The 14978-nt window shown below is 36.0% G+C and overlaps 1 protein-coding gene across 13 annotated transcripts in view; it reads right to left on the bottom strand.

Moving 5' to 3' along the window:
* INPP4B (inositol polyphosphate-4-phosphatase type II B) overlaps window positions 1-14978 on the bottom strand; it is a 981822-nt gene that overhangs the window by 735716 nt on the left and 231128 nt on the right. The gene's annotated exons all lie outside the window — the stretch shown is intronic.

The raw sequence follows: 14978 nt of genomic DNA, 5'->3' as shown, positions 1-14978 counted from the left end.
TCCCCAACACAGTGTCCCACCCACCAACCCAACAGTCTTGCACAATCCCATGTCTTTCACTATTGATAGAATATGTGGCAATGTTCGGTCTCTTCAGCTGCTCCCCAAGCAATTAACATGTTGCAAAACTAGAGAGAGGAATTATCAAAACTGAAATGTGAAATCCTTTTTTCCTATAACAGACATTCTACAGCTCAGTGGACAGCTATCACAGCTGCTAACTTAAACATGAATTCAATTTAGCAGAACCCCAGACAGAAGCATGACAAAGGGACCAGTGGGATTCACTAAGGTGTGTATGTCTATCATTCCTTCTATTATAACTGTCCTTTATGCTCAGATTCTCATCTCTCCTCGTCAGAGTGCTGCTCATCAATGAGCAGAGATAATTTACTGTGACATAGCTCCTCTGTGAGGAGCCACTAAGTTGGATGTGGGAGGTTCTTACCCTCTTATCAACCACAGGGTCTGATTCTCCTCTGCTTGTCTAATTATTAATAATCAAACTTTAGAGTTAGGAGAACTATACACAATCATACAAACAAACACATAAATATACTTCCACTTACACATTTGTATACATATATAGATACATAATTGTGCCATGTACATAAAAGCACACAATTACAAAGAAATACTTACATCTGAGATTATATACACATCTATATTTATATGTGCATATCATTAGATAATAGGCTCCTTGAGTTCAAGGGCTGTCTTTTGGCTCTTTTTATACCCCAGCATTTTGTACAGTTCTGATATACAGCAAATGCTTATGTTTGTTTGTTTGGTTGATATAAATAAAGTTATGTACAGTTGGAAATCCTAAGGAAATATAAGTAGAAGCAAAATCTAATACTTTTAATTAGCATTAGTATGGTATAAAAAAGTTAGACATTTTAGATCCTATGAAACAGGCAGTCTCACATATTTACAAATTTATTTTGACATACAGCATACTAAACATAAATATGGAGAAACTAGGAAAAAATCATTGTTGTTTGAAAAACAGCAGTTAAATTGAAATATACAAAAATCTTTAAATACTATCCCACTTTCCCTTTAAACTCAGTGGGCATAAGTCTGACTTCATTTTCAATCTGAATGTGCTTTTAATCATAACAAATCATCAACATCACTCTTCCTTGTTCTAGATGGAGACCTTCAAGTGGATTTGAGTTGGATTTTTTTTAAGTTTACTTGGAATAAATTAAACCCAGAAAATCATTAAAATTTCAACCTATAAAATAATCAGGCTGTGAATCAATACATGTTGAGAGTTGATCCAAGAATAGTTTCTGAGGGAGAGGGCAGTTCTACCAACAGCTAAAAGAGAAGTCATGAACTTGACTAGAAAATTAGTGTTTTTTATCCTTTAGGTATTTATCCATTGCCTCTGAGAAGAGTAGGGAAAGAAATAGTGAGCAATATTTTCCTAAAAGTCTAAGGGAGGCCATGTGGTATGGTGGGGAAAGTGTTGTCCTTAAGAATTAGAAAAACGTGAGTGAGACTCAATTCTCATACTTAGGAGCTGTACCATGACCTTGGGACAAGTAACATAACATTTCTGGGTCTAAGTTTCCTTATATGAAAACAAGAATCTTGGACTAGCACAGTGTTCAACAAGCAATTAATAAAAGTTTTAGAAAATGGAGCTAAATTAATTAGATTATTACTGTCTAATAATGCAGTGCTTCACTGATATATCCCATCATGTGGTAAATCTTTGAGACAACTACTATATAAAGGACACCAGAACATGTTACACCAACTTTTGTAATCAAGTAGCTTAGAGTCCAAAGAAGGAAACTATATTTACACAATTTATTTATATATAAGTGTTGTACTTTTTTCTTAAGAGTGGAGGTGGTGATAGAGGTCAAAAGAAACAGTGACCATGCAGAACTGCAAAAATGGCCAGGGTTGTGGGGCTGGAGTATGGAGTCAAGATGGCAGCATGAAGACAGGAATTCCCAGAAATGTTTTGTCCCTCCCCAAAGTCAAAAAGTCATCAAATTATGACTCTAGCCAAAATTTAGAGGGGCAGAACCTACAGAAAGATTGAGTGATACAATTTTCCAGTCCAAGACAACTTAGAAGATCCACAGGAAAGGTCTGTTTCACCAGGACCACAGCAGAGTTGGGCATAGCCCAATCAGGCTGGAGCAAACCAGTCCAGCCTTCCAGGAACAGCCTGTGGGGAACTTGGTTCCATGGTTGCACTTGTATCCATGACAATGGAAAGGCTTCCAGACCTCCAGGCCCAAGGATCACAGGAGATGGCTTGAAGGGGAGGTGAGAGAATTCTGCCACATCAGAGGCAGGGGGGAGCCCAGTCCATCTCTGGCCTCAGAGAAACCCTGCTGGGGGGAAACCTGTGGAGCCACCCAGCACTTCCAATGCACTCAGATCACAGATGACAGTAAGGGGGAGGTTGGTGGAGACTGCAGAAGTCTTACTGTTATCCATGGGGTAGGACTCTGCCCACACTCAGATCTAGGTCACAGTCTGGGGTCCTACTACCATAGAGGAGCAGGGATCCTCCTCACAGCTCCAGGGCAGAGGGGAGTTCTTGTGGTCACCCACAGAACAGAGCACAGGCGAAAGAGCAGTTAGAATCCCTCTTAAGACCTTGGAGGAATTGTGGACCCTGTGGGAAGTCCCAAAATCCCCCCAAAGTCCTGGAAGTGTGATAAATCAGTCATAGGGTGAGAAATGAGCAAACAACAGAAAAAGAATAACCTGACCATAGAAAATTACTTTTTCCTCCTATGGTAGAAATTCTAGGATTCTCCTATGGAGAACACACACTCAGAAGATGAAAAAATCAAAGGTTCTGTATTCAAAACCTCCAAGAGAAATAGGAAATGGGTTCATCTATGGACAAGCTTAGAAAAGACTGTGAAAAACAAGTAAGGAAAGTAGAGGAAATATTGGTAAGAGAAATGGGAGCAATGCAGGGAAATCATGAAAACCAAGTCATTAACTTGGTGAAAGAAATACAAAAAAATACTGAAGAAAATAACATGTTAAAAACCAGTTTAGACCAACTGGAAAAAGCAACCCAAAAAGCAAATGAGGATAAGAAATGTCTTAAAAAGCAGGATTGGCCATCTGGAAAAGGAGATTAAAAAGCTCTCTGAAGAAAACAACTCTTTCAAATGTAGAATGAAGCTAAAAGAAGCTGATGACTTTGCAAGATCTCATGAAACAATAAAACAATACTAGAAGAATAAAATGTTAGAAGAAAATGTGAAATATCTCATTGGAAAAACAAGTGACCTAGAAAATAGATCCAGGAGACAAGATTTAAAAATTATTGGGCTACTTGAAAATTCATGACCAGGAAAAGAGCTTAGGCTTCATTTTTCAAGAAATAATATGTCAAAATTGCTCTGAGATCCTATAAGCAAAGAGTAAAATAGAAATTAGGGGAATTCACTGATCACTCCTAAAATAGATTTCAAAAGAAAAAACTCCCAGGAATATTATAGCCAAGTTCCAAAACTCCAAGTCCAAGAGAAAATACTTAAGCTGCTAGAAACAAATAATTCAACTACTATGGCTCTACAATAAGGATTATACAGCATCTACATTAAGGATTTGTAGGACTTGGATTATAATATTCCAGAAAGCAAAAGAGCTAGGTTTACAAACAAGAATCAACTACCCAGCAAAACTGAACATCCTCTTTTAGGGGAAAAGATGGACATTCAATCAAAGAAGGGACTTTCCTGTTGAAATGACCAGAACTAAGCAGAAAATTTGATCTCCAAGTACAGGACTCAGGTCAAGCACAGAGAGGGTGGATGAGGACTAATTATGAGGAATTCAATGATGCTGAACTGTGTGTATATTCCTGCATGGGAAGAAGATACTGATAATTCATATGAACCTTCTCATTTATAAGAGCAGTTAGAAAGAGCATATATAGACAAGGAACAGAAAGGAACTGAATATAATTGCATATATAAAGATGGAATCAATAGGTGATTAAAGGAAAGAAGGGAAAGGAGAGGTGAAATGGGCTAAGATATTTCACATAGAAGAGTCAAGAAAAAACTTTTGCAATGAAGTGAAAGGGGGGAAGGCAAGGGGGAATAAATGAGCTTTCATTCTCATCAGAAATGGCTTAAGGAGGAAATAACACACACACACACACACAATTAATATGGTATAGAAATCTATCTTACCTTAGAGAAAAATGAGAGGAAAGTTATGGGATAAAGGGGATGGGGGAGAGGAGGGGGAATAGGTAATAGAAGTGAGGGAAAATGGTAGAAGAGGGTAATTAGACACAGTGCACTTCTGAGTATGGACAGGGTGAAAGGAGAAAGAGAGAAAAGAATAAATGTGAGTGGGGATGAATAGAATGGAGGAAAATTAGCTAGTAATAGCCATTGTGAGAAAAGGTTGAAGATATTGATGGACTTATGATAAAGAACACAACTCATCCCAGAGACAGAGTCAATAGAATCTGAACACAGACAGAAGTACACTTTTTTTTACTCTCACTTCATTTCTCTTGAGGTTTCTCTATCTTTTTGGAGGGGAGAGGGTTTATGTTTACTTTTACAACAAGATCATTATAATAATAAAAAATAATATAAAAATGTATAATAATATAAAATATAAAATTATTTAATATAAAATAAGAAAAGAAAAGAATAAAATATAAAAATATAAAATAATATGATAATAAAATAAAATAATCCATAAAAGAGAAAAAATGGCCATACTCCTGTTTTCATAATATAATAAAACAATAAAATACGTTATTCCAAAAGACATGATCTCCCCTCTGATAAAGGACTTTCAGCAGCATAAAGCTTGACATTCATTAAAAAAAACATTTACACAGTGTGCCTCATATAAATTGCAAGAAAAAACAAAATCTTTAAAGGCAACACTTGACATATTTACTGAAAGCTAAGGAAGGGTTCTTTAGCTTTTTTTTTTTTTATGCCATTTGGTGATGGCTCAGTAGGATAGTAAGTCTTACAAATAAGTCAAGTCAAAGAATTTACCAAACCAGAGAAATCCATTTTCACTATTTTTTTTCTTCTCTTCTAGAAAGTACAACAGTAAAAAGGAAAAATACAATGCATAATTGACATTTTGCACTTTGTGTCCACTCAAAATTAAGACCTAATGCTAGGAAGGTTAGTAAAGGAATGGGTCCATGCTCTACCACAGGGCACAAATAGTCCATGTGAACACTGGGGTGGGTAACTCTAATCTTAGTATGCTTCAATTCTGCCTTCCTCATAGAATATCCTTAGAATATCCATATTTTTCAAACATATTTGAAACTAGATTATAAGATTTATTCAATTCAGAAGTAACAAACTCAAAGTAGCCTGCTTAAAACAAGATACAAAGAAAAAAAAATCATCCTAAATTGAAGTCGATTTAAAGTGAACTCTCTTGCTATATATTTTGGAAGAAACAAAATAACTGGAAAAAAAGAGATGGAAATTTCTTTTTCCCTATCAAAAGAACATATTATTCAATCATTTCAGTTATATCTGACTCTTCATGACCCCTTTATAAGGTTTTCTTGGTAGAGATACTGGAGTAATTTGCCATTTCCTTCTCCAGATGAGGAAACTGAGGCAAACAAGGTTGAGTAATTTGTCCAGGGTCACACAACTAGTAAATATCTGAGGCTAGATTCAAATTCAGAGATGTTTTCCTGATTCCCAGCCCAGTGCTCTATCCACCATGCCAGCTAGCTACCTCTATCAAAGAATATAAATTCATAGAAAATGCTATCAAGATTTACATTTATGAACAAGATGTAATAAATTTTAAAAGAGATAGCTAAGGGGCAGCCAGGTGGAGCAGTGGATAGAGCACCAGCCCTGGAGTCAGGAATACCTGAGTTCAAATCTGGCCTCAGACACTTAATAATTACCTATCTGTGTGACCTTGGGCAAACCACTTAACCCCATTGCCTTGCAAAAAAATAAAACACTTAAAAGAGACAGCTAAAATGTGTATTTCTATAATGTACATGTTACACTTTAAATCTTTAAATTTCACTTGGAGGGTGGCTAGGTGGCACAGTGGATAAAGCACTGGCCTTGGAGTCAGGAGTACCTGGGTTCAAATCCGGTCTCAGACACTTAATAATTACCTAGCTGTGTGGCCTTGGGCAAGCCACTTAACCCCATTTGCCTTGCAAAAACCTAATAAATAAATAAATTTCACTTGGTTTTGTCCTATGGTTTTAGTGCCTTGGTTTTACATGTAAAATTCTAAGTTCAGTAATAATCAATCTAAGTTCCAAATTAGGAAAACACCTTTAACTCAGGCAGAAGCTAGGCTTACACATATGTGTTGTCCTTGGCCTATTGATAGTTAAGGAAAAATTCAGCTTACTGGAAATATTTGACTATTAAAGTTGCAGATTAAAGTTGTTGATTGGTTCTTGTCCATTAATGAAGAAGAGCAAAATGACATCACTAAGACAAATTTGACTGTGGCTTATCAGACCAATAGGAGCTTGGAATGCTCTACTACAACTCTGGCACAAATAGTTCATGTGAACACCTGGGCTGGGTAGTCAAAACTTAGTATGTCATGTTTCCTTTATGCTGCTTCTATTCTTCCTTCCTCATACAGCATAGCCCCTTCTCTGATGTGGGCATGTGATGCTGGGAGGTCCTGTGCCAGTGTCTCCCATGCTGTACAAACCATTCTAAAGTTCTTCAGTGAGGTCTTCAGGGTGTCTTGGGATCACTTCTTCTGAACCCCTTCAGAGAACTTGCCCTGTGTGCATTCTCCATAAATAGTTTTTTTGGGCAAGCATATGTCTGACATTCTAACAACATGTGCAACCCATCATAGTCGCACTCTCTATAGTAATGTTGAAATGCTAGGCAGTTTAGCTTGAGAAAGCACCTCAGTATTTGGTATCTTCTCCTGCCAAGTGATCTTCAGATTCTTCCTAAGAATTTAAATGGAAGAGATTCAGTTTCCTGACATGGTGATGGTAGATTGACCAGATTTCATAGGCAGATAGCAGTGAGGTCAGCACAGTGACTCTATAGTCACTCAGTTTGGTAGTCCAATACCTCTTTTCTCCCATACTTTCTTTTGGAACCTCCCAAATATTGAGCTAGCTCTGGCAATGCAAGTGTCAACCTCATTGTCAATATGTGTCTCCTTGAAAAGGATACTGCCAAGGTAAGTGAACTTGTACACAGTATTCAAAACTTCTCCATTTTCTATAATTTGATGGTGTGGTGCTGGTTGATGGAGCACCTATGTTTTATTGGTGTTAATTGTTGAACCAAAATTAGCACAAGCACCAGAGAATCAAGCCCTACTTTGTTGTATCTTAGCTTCAGAGGCTGCATTGAATACACAGTCATCTGCAAACAGAAGACCATCACCAACACTCCATCTACTTTGGTCTTGACTTCTAACCTTTTCAAGTTGATGAACTTGACATCAGTGCTATAGCTGATCTTGAGGTCATGGGGCAGTTAGGTGGCAATGGTTAGAACACCATCTGGAATCAAATTTGTGTCAAATTTGGTCTCATGCACCTAATAATTACCTAGCTGTGTGACCTTGGGTAAATCACTTAATCCCATTGCCTTGCAAAAAGTCTCTCAGATTATAGTACAATATTTATGGATGGACAGGTATTAGGAGGGGGAAGTTATAGGAAAGATGTAGATTTATCTTAGCATTTGCCTCAGCCTCAGTCTTCTTCTCTGAGAACCAATGATTTTTCTTACTATCTTCCAACTATGAGGCAGCTCAGTACTCCTTTTGATCAGAATCTCCTTTTCCCAAATTTTGATAGTTATTCTTCCTTGTATACAAATTACTTAGAGATTAGTTCATTCTCACACATGTCATCAATTGAGTCAAAGAGGCATACAGACCCATTTCATTCTTAGTTCCATTTGATTAGATCAGTCAAAAATGTACTCTCACCTAGGCTAGGCACTAAAGTTAAATTCAGGTAGTTTCAGTCCCACCTTACATACTTTTAAGATAAAGCACAAGAAATGAAAATCTGTCAAGTAAATAAAATATAATAGTGAGAAAATATATTTAAGTTTTATCATGGCTAATTAGGATACAGAGACAGAAGGATAAGGAAGAAGGGAAAAATGTAAGGAGAAAAGAGGCAGAGTGAGATCAAAATATGAAACAGATAAAGAGGAAAATTTAGTGAAGAAACATTTCCATCTTGGGCCTTTGTGGCTGTTGTTTTGTTGGGATCCAGGGTCTCTAAGCTGTTTAACACAGTCACAGCAGGAAGACTCAAAGCAGTCACACCGCCTGATGGAACAACATTTCCTTCCTCAGTATATATAGGGATTTCATGCATACCAATATTTATAGGTTTATTATTGATTACAATATTTACTCACCCTAATACTGGAATGACTATAAAGGAAGGATTTCAGAAAAATTTCCTTGAATAAAACAGATTGTAAACTCTGTCCAAATTTAACAGGACTGCCTCTCTCTGAGGCATACAAAAGGCTTCAACATTATGAAATCTCTGGAAAACCCAACACTGGGAATTCCAAGGAGATGCCAGAATATATACAGGGAAAACAGATACGAGATGGGTCAGATAGATTTCCAGGGAAATTAATAGTTTTGCCCCCCTTACCATATACAGGAATATATGAAAAAGATGGTAAGAAAATAGTCAGTACAGGTGACTGATATGTGAACTCCAGCAGCCTTAGTTTCATGGGAAAGAATAAAAAAGTCACAGAAACTGTGGCTTCTACCAACAAGGCCAGAAAGAAAAACTGGTTATTGTGAGTTAACGGATGGGTGGACAAGCATAAAGACCCTCACTACAGACTGTTAAGGAACCATATCTAAAAACATTACTTACACAAAAAAAATAAAAAACTTTCCATGAAAAGAATTGCTTAATTAATAACTTTAAATGAATTAACAATTATACAATGTAGTAATAAATATGGTAACAGACAGGTTAAGGTCATCATGGTCTGAGTAGGGATAAGAAATCAATTAACTATATGATTATTATTTAAACTTGTAATCACATGATTAAAATTTGTGACCATATGAACTGTATGATTTATGATGAAAATTGCACACTCTTGTAACCAAGGAAATGATCTCAGCTTGCTTGCTTGCTTGAAACATACATGATTCTGAGACTATAAAAATAAATCCAAGCCGCTGACAGTCAGTCAACATTCTCCTGCCTATACCCACTTGTCGAGTCAACTCATTTCGCCGCTTCTATCCCTCCTGTCAGGTTCCAAGAACCCCGCGGAGACTGGACCCCCACATTGTTTGATCATTTCAATTCCAACTTTTCATGGCAAAGATGTTGGAGTGGTTTGCCATTTCCTTCTTGAGCTCATTGATGAGGAAATTCAGGCAGAAAGGGATAAGTAACTTACCCACGGTCACATAGTTAATAAATGTCTGAGGCTGGGTTGAAACTCCAGACCTGGATATTCTTTATCAGTAGTTGCCCACCAGTTACACCTTAAGTTTTTAAAATAATTGCTCCATTTTGGTGACTATTGTCATAAGAATATCATCTCTTAAGTACTTGTTTAAAGGTCTTATGAAATGAATTCAAAACAGGATTTTAGTCAAGGACAAATTATGCTCTGCATCTTTATTGGAGTGCTAGAATCATGGTAGGTGATTTGTAACAACAGTCCCACCTTCACCAAGTTAGTTTTAATGTACTCATATATAAAATGAAAGTTTTCATCTGATTCCTAACTCTATTGCATAGGAATAAAAGTGTTTTCACTCTTATTTGAGAAAAAAATGAACAATTATCATTATATTAACTTTTATAGGCATCCTGTTGTTATAGATAGCATACACATTATGGGGCTGGAATCACTCAGTGCTGTTAGGGAAAAAAAACCTGGTTAAATTAAGGAAATTAATGATAAAAATGCAAAGGAAGGTGCCGTAGCTATACCAAATCTAAAACTATATTATAAAGCAGCAGTTATCAAAAACATTTGGAATTGGCTAAGAAATAAGATTAGTGGATCTGCAGAAGAGATTAGGTACAAAAGAAACAGTAGTAAATGAGCATAATCATCTACTGTTTGATAAACCCATAGACTAGCTTCTGGGCTAAAACCTCACCTTTTGTCAAAAATTACTGGGAAAATTAGAAAATAGTATGGCAGAAATTAGGCATAGCTCAACATCTCACATTCTATAAACAAGAAAAGGTCTAAATAGGTAGGGGATTTAGACATAAAAGGAGATGCCATGTCAGTTAGGAGAATATATGCTAGTTTATTGTCAGATCTATAGAGAGGAAGAAATTTAGGACCAAGAAAGAGATAGAGAACATTATAAAATGCATACAAAATGGATAGTTTTGATTATAACAAATTGGAAAGTTCTTGCATAAACAAAACCAATACAACCAAGATTAAAAGGAATGCAGAAAGCAGGGGAAACAATTTTTAGAATCAGTGTTTCTGATAAATGTTTTATTTCTAAACTATATAGAGAACTAAGACAAATTTATAAGAATACAAGTCATTCCCCAGCTGATAAATAGTCAAAGTACATGAACAGGGAGTTTTCAAATGAAGAAATTAAAGCTATCTATAATCATGAAAAAATACTTTAAGCCACTATTAATTAAAGAAATGCAAAAGCAACTCCAAGATACCAACTCACATCTATCAGATTGGCTAATATGACAGAAAAGGGAAATGATAAATGTTGGAGGGATACAGTAAAACTGGGTTACTAATGTGCAATCCACAATTGGTGGAACTGTGAACAATTCTAGAGGGCAATTTGGAACTATGTGCAATGGACAATAAAACCATGCATACCTTTTGATCCAGCAATATCATTACTAGGTATGTATTATAAAAAAAAATCACAAAATAGGGGAAAAGGTCCACATGTATAAGAATGTTCATAGTAACTCTTTTTTGGGGGGGTGTGGCAAAGAACTGGAAATTGAAAGGAAGCCCATCAATTGGGGAATGGCTGAGAAGTTGTAGTCTATAAATATAACTAATTATTATTGCTCTATAAGAAACAATGAACAGACAGATTTTAGTAAAACCTGGAAAGACTTATATGAATTGATATTGAGTAAAGTGAGCAGAACCAGGAGAACATTATACATCTTAACACCTATGTTGTAACAACATTGTTTGTTGATCAACTGTGATAGACTCAGCTCTTCTGAACAATACAGCAAAGACAATTCTAAAATACCTGCAATGGAAAGTGCTAGCCACTGAATGCACATCAAAACAGACTATTTTCACCTCCCCCCCTTTTTCCTTTTTGTGGTTTTCCCTTATTCTTCTTTTACAGCATGATTAATATGGAAATATGTAACATGATTGTTCATGTATAGCCCATATCAGATTCCTTACTATTCTGGGATTGGGGGGGGGGTGAGGGAAGAGTGAAAGGGAGAAAACATTACTAAATGAATATTGAAAATTATTTTTACATATAATTGGAAAAATAAATTTAAAAAAAGAAAAATTTGATGAGAGTTGGGGCAACATATTAGAGTCTACTAAACTTCAGAGTTAGACTCAAAAAGTCCTGGGTTCTCATCATTATGCAGAAGAAGTTAAAAATAAGTTTATAAAATATGAGACTTATACTTTTCTTATTAACTGGATGAGCTAGGTATCAGTTAGTTGACACACTGAGGAAAGCATTGGACTTATATAAGAAAGGATCTTCTGCCATTTATTAACTGCTCCCAATCAAATCACACTGATTTTTACAGTCTCCATTTCCTCATCCCTAAAATGAAAAGTTGCATCCTTTCAGCTATAAATTTATCATTCTATGAGTCTTGTTGTCTATCCTTTTCCTCCTGTTTCTCACTCCATCCATGCAATTCAATCCTCAAAAGGAATGTGGCACCTAAATTCCTTGTGGCATTATTATTCCTTCCAAATGAGGTAAATAAGTAACTTACCTTTTCTCATCCAGAGAGGGAGTCTCAGAGTGACTGTTACTAGAATTAAAAGCAGGGTTTCAAAACTGAAAAACTCCAAATCACTTTTCCTATCCAGTGAGTTGGAGATATTCCAAGATACCAAATCATTTAAGGGAAACTTTAAAGGGGGGGGGGGAAATTCCCAAAGGCAAGGCATGTGCAGGCAATTTCCTGGTATAAGCAAAATCCTCTAGGAGGTGAGTTTTAAGAAAGTGATGTAGGTAAAATGTCTCAACCAGAAATCCTTGCTCCATACCTTTTCCAGTAAACTACCCACTACCATCAAAAATCGTCTACAAAATTCTATACTGCTCACTATCATGTTATAATGCTGCCAGAATTCTTTTTATATAAATTGACAAGCAATTTAAGTGACATGGATAATACAGTCTTGTAAAAGAAATATTCTGAGCTATCACTCCAAAGGAAGGGTGAGGGAAGTGTCATGAGGCACTATACCCCTTGCATGGAGATGTTAGGGCATCCTAAGGTCACTACTCAACAAGTTGCTGCTGCTAGGGGTGGAAGAAGAGGATGGTGAAATGGTGAAACATGGAAGGACTCACTTGGTGCAGGAAGAGGGCTGTCTACATGCTTTCTAGTTTAATAAATCATTCTTGCAAACTAAGTATTATGCTCAATCATTTCTGTAACAGTGCAGATACTGTCAGTTACTCTAAATTTCAGTGTCCAGAAGGAAAGTCTCAGTCACTCCATCCTGGTAATAGCTTTGCTTCCAGCAGAAAAAAGACACCAGTGAACATGATCTTATTTTGAATTTACATTTTATAAATGTCTCTCAAACATTTCTAAGTTGACATGGGCGGTTTTGATTTAAAAAATAATAATAAAATAAAAATAGCTAAACTGAATAGCATAGTGAAAAAAAGTAGATTTTAAGTTAGAATTACCAGGTTTGACTCTCTAGACTGTAGGTAGAACATTGAATAGAGCACTGGCCTTGGAATCAGGAAGCTTCACCTTCATAAGTTCAAATCCTACCTCAGACACTTACTAACTCTGATACCCTGGGAAAGTCACTTAACCTCAGTTGCCTCAGTTTCTTCACTAGTAAAATGAGCTCAAGAAAGAAATGGCAAACCATTCCAGTTTCTTTGCCAAGAAAATCCCAAATGGAGTTAAGTCATGACTGAAACAATTTTTAAAAATCCTGTATTTATCATATTTAAGGCAGTTAGATGGCACATTGGGTAGAATGTAGGGAGTCAGAAGAATCTCTGTTAAAATCTGGTCTCAGGTACTTACTGACTATACAATCATAGACAAGTCATTTAACCATGTTTGCATTATTCAGTCATTTTTTTTTTGCTTATGTTCCTTCATCTGTAAATTAAGTTGGAGAAGGAAATAGAAAACTAGTTTCTCTGCCAAGAAAGTTCAATGGAATTATGAAGAATTAGGATAGGACTAAACAATAACAAAAAAAGCCTCAATTTCTTCATCTGTAGAAGAGGGATAATGATACTTGTTACAGTTATTGTGAGGAAAATGCTTTATAGATTTTTAAAGCATTATAGAAATGAGAACTAATATGTACTTACTTCATTTTTTAATTTAAATTCTCTCTTTTGTTTTGAGCATAATCATTATCACACAAAGAGAGAGATACCCAGGTGGCACAGTGCTGGATCTGGGCTCAGGAAGATCTAAATTCAATTCTAACTTCAGATACTTGTCAGCTTTTTAATCCTGGGAAAATTGCTTATGTCTCAGTTTATTCATTTTTAAATTGAGAACAAGAATTAGCACCTACCTCCCAGGTCTGTTATAAAGATAAAATGAAATATTTTTAAAGAGCTTTGCAAATCTTAAAGTTCTTCCTAAATGTTAGGTATTGTTATTATAAACATTTCCGTACATAAAGTTTAAGAAATAATGGATTAAGGGGCAGCTAGGTGGCTCAGTGGATAGAGCACTTGCACTGGAGTCAGGAGGACCTGAGTTCAAATCCAGCTTCAGATATTTAAAGATTGCCTAGCTGTGTGACCTTGGGCAAGTCACTTAACCCCATTGCCTAAAATAAATTTAAAAAAGAAAGAATGGATTATAGATGATACTATAAATTTCTTTTATATGCAGTTTAAAAATTTATATTAAATTAACCAGGATAGCAAACACAAAAGAAATGTTTTCTTTGCTTGGGTTCCTTTCTGGACTTGTTTTTATTTTTTATTCTTGTACTTTTTCAATATTTGATGTTATATTGATTTTCTTTCTTCCTATTTTTTCCTGCCTTGTTGTTTCTTTTACATCTCTGTCACTACTTACCAACTTCAGTTCATCTTCTCAAGAAGCTGTCCAAAGAGTGTTGAAATGTTTTAGCAAACAACATGGCAGCTCCTGACATGTTCTCTGCATATGAAGGTTCTTCATATCAGAGAAAAACTTAATTCTATGGAGTGGTTTTTTTTGTTCCCAGAATAGATCTCACTAGTACCTCAAAATCAAAATGTCTAAAACTAAAATGATCTTTCTCCTCCAAACTACTCTCCCTTTTATCTTCTCTTTTGCCTTTCACACCACCATTCTTCATTCTCATTTGAAACTCTGAAATTTTGTCTGATTTTACCTTCTCAACAATCCCAGCAGTTTGTCCAAGTTCTGTTTGTGGGGTTTTGCTCCCCTACCTTTGCAATATTTGTAATATCAGGGGTGGCCAGGTGGTACAGTGGATAGAGCACTGGAATCAGGAGTATCTGGGTTCAAATCCAACCTCAGACACTTAATAATTACCTAGCTGTATGGCCTTGGGCAAGCCACTTAACCCCATGGCCTTGCAAAAAAAATCTAAAAAAAATATTTGTCATATCTAGCCACCCTTCTTTTTATTCCCACAGTTGCTCCCTTAGGACAGACTCTCATTATCACCTGCCTGGAATTGACAATAGGCTTCTAATCAATCTTCCTACTTCCTCAGTCTCCTTCTTCCAATCTATCACAGTCAGAATAATCTTCCTTATGGGCATATCTG

This window comes from Macrotis lagotis, chromosome 3 (assembly GCF_037893015.1).
Source record: "Macrotis lagotis isolate mMagLag1 chromosome 3, bilby.v1.9.chrom.fasta, whole genome shotgun sequence".
Lineage (NCBI taxonomy): Eukaryota > Metazoa > Chordata > Mammalia > Peramelemorphia > Peramelidae > Macrotis > Macrotis lagotis.
Note: the sequence above shows the minus strand (reverse complement) of the source record. Positions and strands in the feature narration are given on the sequence as shown.